Below are 8,158 nucleotides of genomic sequence, written 5' to 3'. Positions count from 1 at the left end.
CTCTGGATCTTTTCCGCGTTGTGGTGGAGGAAGGTTCTCCAAAATCCTTGCTGGTCCCTGTAGACCCAAAGGCAGACGGATCCCCAGCCTGCCCCGATCCATCTGCACAGATCCAAATGCACGGCCAGCTGGTCAATGCTCACGCACCGTCGGGCTAAATCCGCCTGGCTTTCAACCAGGGGGACCTCAGAGCGGCACGGTGCAGCGACTCACAGCAGTGCAGGGTAAAGGTGCTGTATTTACACGCACACAGAAAAAATGGAGCTGGCCCCACAGCTTGCCTCCCACGGAGCCTGCCGGGCCCTGCAAGGCGGCTGCACTTGATGTCAGCTCCCGTCTCGTGGACATTTTGGGGCACGAAGGCGGCCGTGCCATTCCGCCCGCCTTTCCCCTAGCAAAATCACTGCTCGCTCACTCGTGACAGCCAGGGACTTGCTGTGCCACAGAGCGGTGCGTGCCTTGATGGGGTTATTTGAAAAGCGATTAGAAGAGGATCCTTGTAACAGTATGCCAGCTAACGCGTGTGTCCTCCGCCTGCCTGCCACCACTTCGCTGCCTGCCCGCAGGGGACAGCGAGCGCCGTGAGTCACGGCACAGCAGCCTCTGCTCCCTGCGGCAGAAAGCCCCGCCAGCACCCACTGCCTGAGCGGGATTGGGAAAGACCAGCACGTCAAAACAACCCAGGGGCTGATGCATCCCTTGCCTACAAATTACATTTTAATCTGGATCTTTTAAAAAAATCCGAGGCATTTAAAAGAAAAGCAAGCCCACCCGTGTTTACAGCATATTACATGATGGGGCGAGGAAGTATAATTCGCTAAGCGCTGCTTCTTTAAATAATGCACGCTGTCACGGAGGTATGTGGCAAGAAGTAACCCAACACAGCCTTCTGCAACAAGACGCAGCATCAGACATTTAATAGAAATAGCTTTAATGCCGGCTGTCAGTGAAAAATGTAGATAGCAAGTGTGTGACTTCAGTTGCTGCAACGGGTAAGGAGCGGCACGGGCAAACGCCCGCCTGCCGGTGGGTGCAGACAGCCCCGAGCCCGATAAGCCGCCCGGCCTCGCCATCAAATTCCTATGTGAACATGAAAGGCCTTTGGCAATGGGCAGAGACAGACTGAAATGCAAAACTGTTCGAGCGGTGGGGATCTTCTCAGCCGGCCTAGTAGGAGAAAAACAAGGGGGATGCTGTGGACACCCCTCGCCTGCGGCAGGAAGGAGCGCGATGCCACGACGCATGAGCAGAGCCACCCAAAAACAGCAGCACTGGAGCTCGGCAGCACCCGAGCCGCCTTTCTGCCACGTTAATGACACCCCGGAGGCACCAGCGGGTGTTTTCCCACCGTATTACGCTCACAAAGCATCCCGCAAGAGCCCAGCCCTGCAAAAGACACCGGTGGCTGCGGGGGAAAGGCGGCTCACCGCGTGGTGTTTGCTGTCCAGAGGCAGGGGAGGAGGCACAATTATTATGAAATAATTGGGAAACCATCGTCTGCTGTCTCAAACCAGGCATCTCTGTTGAGCAACAGCGCTTCTCAGGTATGAAGACCCACAGGTCTCGACACAGCGCGCCGTCTCCGAACGGCCGGGCGCTGCTCCTTGGCTGCTGCTCGGAATATTTCAGGCTCTGCGCACGTCTTCCCAGCGGGGAGAGGCCACCAGCGGCTGCGGGTTGTCAGCTCCTCCAGTAACAAATAGCTGCCCAAGTTCAGAGATGGACGAGATCAGGCCCCGATGTTCCCTCCCAGGTGAAGCACGAGGGCACGTACCTGCTGCGCTTCGGTGTCACGGCAGCCTGGCAGGAGAGCTGCGTGCGGCTCTGCTGCTGCTGAGCATTGGCACAGCACAAGAAACAGGGTGAATGCTACGGAGGTGGGTTGGGGTTGGGTTTTCGGAGGCGAAGGAAGCAGCAGGGACAGCTCAGCCCTGGCACGAGGGCTCTGCCCGCGGCGGTGCCCAGCACGGCGCTCGCGGTGCACCTACTCGCGTTTCCACGGCGCAAGGTGGATATATATTACTTAGCACTGCTGCGTTAAAAATATGATTGTCAGCCTCTGTAATTTTCCAGTGACAGCTCGAAAAGAAACAGCTGAGCCACAGAGCTCCAGCTCCACATGCCATCTATTTCTACTGTCAGCTCCAGAGAGATCTTAATTATAATGGCTTTTGGTGCTCATTCCTTCCTAATGCTGTAACAGGGAGATGATTGCAGCCGTAAATGAGCGATCAGTCTATTCCCTGCTGGGTAGTAAAGCTGGTTGTCAGGCTGGGGAGGGACGGCACGCACGAAACTGTTCCCCAGTTACAGTTCACTTTGCACACTCTATATAAAATTGAATTTGGCTTACTCATAGCTGCAAGTTACAGGGCGCGCAATGGTAATTGCACCGGCAACGGCGAGTGAGCGAGAGGTTTAATTGGCTGCACAGTCTGGAAACTGCACGGATCAGTTTTGCATCGGCTATAAATACGGCCGATGAGCCTGGCCCCGAGTCTTGGGCTTTCCAAACACCGGGTCGGGTTTGTTGTTCCCTTATCGCTCCTCCTCGGAGCTGAGGAGCAGCTGCGCCAAGTCAGCAGCTAAACTTATTTGCTTTGCCCAAATTAAGATGAATTGCAGCCAGGGCAAAGATTTCCAGTGCGTGGCTGGTGCCTCTGCCAGGCGCCCTGTCCCCGGGGAGGTGACGGCTGCGCCGGTGGCCCCCGCCCTGCCCGGCCGGATGGGACCCGCGATCTCCTTGCACAGGAAAATGCAGGAAAAAAATCACTGAACGCCACTCCCAGACACATTCGCTGTCTTCAAAAATAAAACACGCTTTGAAAATACGTGTTAAAAGAGCTGTGTTATTCACTGGCCTAGACTGAGTCTAACTGTGGAATTTCCTATGCAAAACCAGCAGCTCAGGTCAGAGTTTATCTGTGAAAGTAAAGCGCAGACCTCTCCAAAACAGACCCACCTCACCCCCTGCTTGCTCCCTGCTCTGGAAGCAGGGCTCAGAACCAGGGCTGCTGCTTCTTCAGCCGCACCTGGCATCCTGCAGTGCTGGATCCTGCTCCCTGAACTCCTCTTCGCAAATGGAAAGGCTTTTACGCCGTACGGGAAATCACTGAGTGCATGGTCATAGGATAATTATACCCAAAGCCATCTCCGTCCTCAGCCTGACAAGGAAAGCCAGGATCCTGTGTCTTCTTCCCGATGCTCATGGGGCCGGGGTGATGGATCACAGTGCAGCCCCCACTGAGATGAGTTATAGCCAGGTGGGCATGGAGCTGTCCCAGGGGAGGACACGGTGCGTTCGGATGCCAAAGTCTCCAGGCATTTGCATTTTATCTCCAGATGGCTTTCACTTGCAGTTGTGGGCTGGGTTACCCTGGGAAGTGCTGGAGCCTGGCGCTGTGGGGCGGTTTCAAGTATCCCTGCCCCTTGATTCCCACTGCAGGCAACGTACGGCTCAAAGGCGTGGACACAGCATTGCTGAGAGCTTCTGCCCCGGCCTCCTGTTTTCACCGGACCTCAGACACACGCACAGACAGTGCTGCAGCAGAAGCAGGAGGCAGAGCCAGCTCTCCATGACCTGCCGCACGGCGTTCAGTCCCCAAACGTTTCTGCTGGCGCTTTGCATCCTTTGCATCCTTGTATTCGCTCCTCTTACACTGCTTATTTAATTCCGTGCATCCTCCCTGTACACAGGACCCGCTCAGCTCTCCCCTCCTGGAGGAGCACAGCCGGGATGGGGCTGCGGATCCCTAGGGTCCGGCCACAAACCCTCCCCGCAGCCAGCCCGCTCCTCCAGCACAGCCCTGGGCACGGCTCCTCACGCCACGCACACGTCCTCTTGCCTGATTCGGTGCCAGGTTTATTGCCTTCGCAGGAAGCCTGCTATCAAAGTAATAAAATGATTTGCAAAATCTTCAAACGCTTATAAAGGCAGTGATTGATACGCTCATCTGCTGGGCACTTCCTGTCTTTAAAAGTCTGGCTCGTAATCAAAGCATCTCAAAAAAATAAAATTAAAAAAAAAAAAATCTGTAAACACTCCACTCGACGTTTTCGCTGCTTTCTGCTGGCACCGGCAGGATCTGCTCCCTCCCGAGCTGTGCAGCCCCGCCGCCCGCATGGGCAGGCCCCAGCAAATGAACTCGACATTAACTCATTAGCGCCGCGCGGCTCCTTCCTTCCAAGGGCTCGGCAGCCACCAGCTGGCTGCCCCCTTCCCGCTCTGCCCATCCAGAAGGGGCACAGCCCGAAAGATGTTTGCTATTTACCCAGGCTGAGCCGTGCAACATGGGGTGTTTGTTTTCCCTCCTACTCCCGCACCATCCATATGCTTTCTCTGGCACTCCTCCCCTTCCTCCTCCTCCTCTCCCCCACATTTCCCCATACCCACAGCCCCGTGTTTGCAGGGCAATCCCCGCACCTCCTGGGGCTGGGGGCTCCACGTGCTGCATCCCCCAGGCAAACACGGCGACGGTGAGGGCTGCACAGGAGGTGCTGTGCCGAGACAGAGGTTTTCAGCCTTCCATATATCAGGGACTTCATGGCCTGCACACCCAGAAAAAATCACCAGCATCGGGACTGGCCGCCCCCAGAAGCTGCCACCGTCGCGCCCCGGTGAGGGACGGGGAGCAGGCGCCGGTTTGCTTCCTGCCAAAGCCGGTCCCAGGCGACTGGAGCAATTTTACAGATGAAAAGAAAGCTGCGAAACCTCTCGTGGGTCATGGGCAGCAGAGCAAGCTAGCTGCATTACAGCTATTTATGCTTCGGGGCTGCCACAGATTTATGTCTTTGTCACTATATATTGTAAAAAAAAATAAAAAATAAATAAATAAAAAAGGAAAGCCGCTTGTCCCCTTCTGAAGTTACAAAGTCAGAAGATCGCTGACTCAAGCACTGAAAGTCCCCGAACAGCCGCTGCTCGTGCAGATTTAGAATCAACCCTAGCCAACCAAAGAGAATAATTATTTCTCTGCTCCGCTGTGCTATTTAAAGTCTGATGAAGTACAAAGACGCTGAATTATGCGCAGAAGAGTTATGCTCACGCGCCGCAAGGTAACAGCCCCCGATGATAAATAGGCTGGAGGTAAGGTAAGCGCTCCTGCGCCCGGCCCTGCTCTCCCCAAGGACTTCGGCTGGGTGGTGCAGAAAGCAAAGCCCAGGCGGGGCAGGGCCCTGACCCTGCTCCTGGCGTCCCCTCGCTGCCGGGGACGTGGGCAGGCAGCGTGGCTGCGGTGACAAGTGTAGGACTGGCCTCAGCACGAGGATGCTCGAATCTGGCCCCCTGAAGGCTTTTAGCACCAGGAATAGCCCTGCCCTTGCACATCCCTGCAGCACGGGGATGGATCCTTGCCCCTCTGGAGCTGCAGGTTCATGCCGGAGAGCTGGGCTGCTCCTGTCCCTGCTTTAACCTCTGGTGACAAGTCAGGACGCCGGTGAGAAGTGCTCTCGATGCCTTCACCCTCCCCAGGCCTCAGCCCCAGAGCCGTTTCTCACATCAATATTACAAGTATGATCCCTCTGTCTGGGTCAGCACAGCTGGAGAGTCCCTCTTACCGATGTGCAAACCAGACACATCCAACTGCAGCGGTGCAGGGGCATCGGCGTGGCCGCGCACGAGCACTCAGAGCCCACGGGGCTCAGCACCTTGGCTCCAGCCCTGACACGCACCCAGCACAGCATCCTGCCCTCCAAACCCCCTGAGCCTCTCGGAAAAGTACCCGGGCTTGCAAAACCAAGCACAGGATGTGGCCCACGAAGTTTTGCACAGCCCGGCCGCCTGGCTGGGGGACGTTTCTCTCCCAAACCCCTTCATCTGCCCCCAAAAAGCCAGGCACTGGGCACGGGGCGGGTGCAGCCGATGGCAGCACAATGCACAGCAAATATAAAACGTTTCAAGGAAGGGGTTTGCTCAAAGTTCGACCACTGCCACATTCCCAAGAGCCCTTTGAGAAGTGCCCAAAAATGCCCGGGGGTGGCACTATTACAAAAAGAGCACTCAAATCCGCCCCCTACCACCACTTTTTTTTTTTTTTGGTCCTACAGTATTTTATGGATCATTGTCGGTTTTCTCATCTTCTCATAATTTATAAAAATGGCCTGCTTGCTATACTTGGCTTCACCTCAAGTTCAGTAAATCGAGGTATTTAATTAAACACAGCAATTTACCGGCTCTCAGCCCAACTCATAAGAAACTCACGCATCATTTGAGCAGCATTTTCATATACTTTACTTGGAAAAAGTGCAGAGCCAACTTTAACGGAACAAAATACATTTTTCTGGCAAAGCACAAAACCACTTTTCCTCCCTCACAAGCACGTTGCTGCCTCCCCATTAGCTGCCCGGGGGCTACCTGATACGGCCGGGAGAGCCGCGGAGCGCAGCTGCAGCGAAGGCAGCAGCAGGTTCTCCATGCACAGGAGCAAAAACGTCACCAGAGCAGCCATCAGCAAGCACTGCACCTCCTGTGCACGTCCACAGCAGCATGAAGAAGCCCTGCACCACAGCCTTATCCCGGATCGCTCAACAAGAATAAAAATGTTCTGTGGCACACCAACAGAAGCCTTTGGAAGAGTCCAGGTTATGAAGCTTTGCAGGAATGCATCTCCTTTACTCTAATAGCAGAGTCTGGTAACGCAGCTAACACCTGCACCCGGGCTGGCCACCCAAAAATGAAAGGCAAGGAAGGTTTCAGGGTGCTGTGTGATGGGACAGGCCCGGGAACCACCCGAAATGCCCTCCTGCCCGGGGATGCAGGCTTAAAGCAGCACCCAGCAGGGATGCAGCTTGGGCCAGCCTGGCTCAGCTGAAGGTAAATCAGCTGTGATCTGCAGAAAGGCACCAGGAACATCCAAACATGCAAAGAGCTCTCGCTCCCTGTCCGCTGGGATGGTCCCGGGGACCGTATTTGAGTCACATGAAGAGCATCTGCTGGAGATTACACACTGCTTGGCTCTTCCAGCCTCAGGACAGAAGCTGCATTAAGAACAGGACTTGGTTTTCTTCCAGCTTTTTTAGGTTCCCAGGACCATGCTGCCTCGTGCACAGCTCGAGTCTGGGGCAACGTCCAAACAGCAACCTGCCCAGCCTCAGCAGCACGGGCTCAGGGCCTGAACAAAACTGAAATGAAAAGAAGAAAAACGTGCGAGCGACAAACATTCCAGTTTCTACCTCTTGCTTTGAACAACAATGAAGCCATTTTATAAATAAACTCATTAACAACTGCTGTACAGAACCTGTCCAAACGCCTCGTGTTTCTGCATTAGCAGCTGCCGACTCTCAGACGGCTTCATCAGCAGTGCAAGGGATCTGCAATGGGGAAAGATACCACGAGACATCACGGAAACGAAGAGAGGGGATTAAAGCTTGGATCTGGCTTTAAAATCCCGGCTCGGATCTGTATAAATAAATAAATAAATAAAAGACAAAACATGTCTAGCATTTTTTTTTAACTCTTTCTCTCATGGAGACGAAAGAGCACGATGCTTCGTGGTCGCCAGCCCAGGGAGAGCCGGTGGAGCCCAGCTCTGTGCCGCGAGAGCCGCGGCTTTGTGCTGCCCCTGCCCCAGCGCCGCTCCCTGCTGCACGGGGCCCGACGGAGAGACGGAGCCAGCACAGGGCTGCTCGCTTCTCGATCAAAGAGCTGCGCGTTTCGAATGAGGGACCCGAGCAATAACACAACAACAACATGTGCAACTACTTAGAAGTCAATTAATATCAGAGGAAGGACCCTTGTTGAATCCAGCAGAAAGAATGATGGCTACATTTCCGGAATAATGGCTGAAATTTGCCATTGTGTGTCATCAGGAATCATTTAAAATAGTTTTGATCTAAGCTCTTTCTGTCAGGGCCCTAATGAATTAACAGATGACAGATTTCCGTAATGAGAGCCTATGTTTTAAAGACAAGGCTACATTGTTTTTGCTGTACTACTCATATAATTTGGGATGTTTAAAAATAATTACGGCGCAAGATTAATACCTTACAAGTTTGCAGATACTTCTCACACGCGGCGGAAAGCCGAGCCTTCCTTTTGCACAGGTTCAGCGACGTGGCTGGGAACGGGGGCAGCACCCCTACACCCCTACCAGCGTCGTTACACCCTGAATGACAAAATCCGCAGCTATAGCCAGAAAAAAGGAACTTGCTGTCCCACGTC

Source organism: Anser brachyrhynchus (genome assembly GCF_964034855.1).
Source record: "Anser brachyrhynchus genome assembly, chromosome: 11".
Classification (NCBI taxonomy): Eukaryota; Metazoa; Chordata; class Aves; order Anseriformes; family Anatidae; genus Anser; species Anser brachyrhynchus.
The sequence above is the reverse complement of the archived record's forward strand: the minus strand, read 5'-3'. Positions refer to the sequence as shown.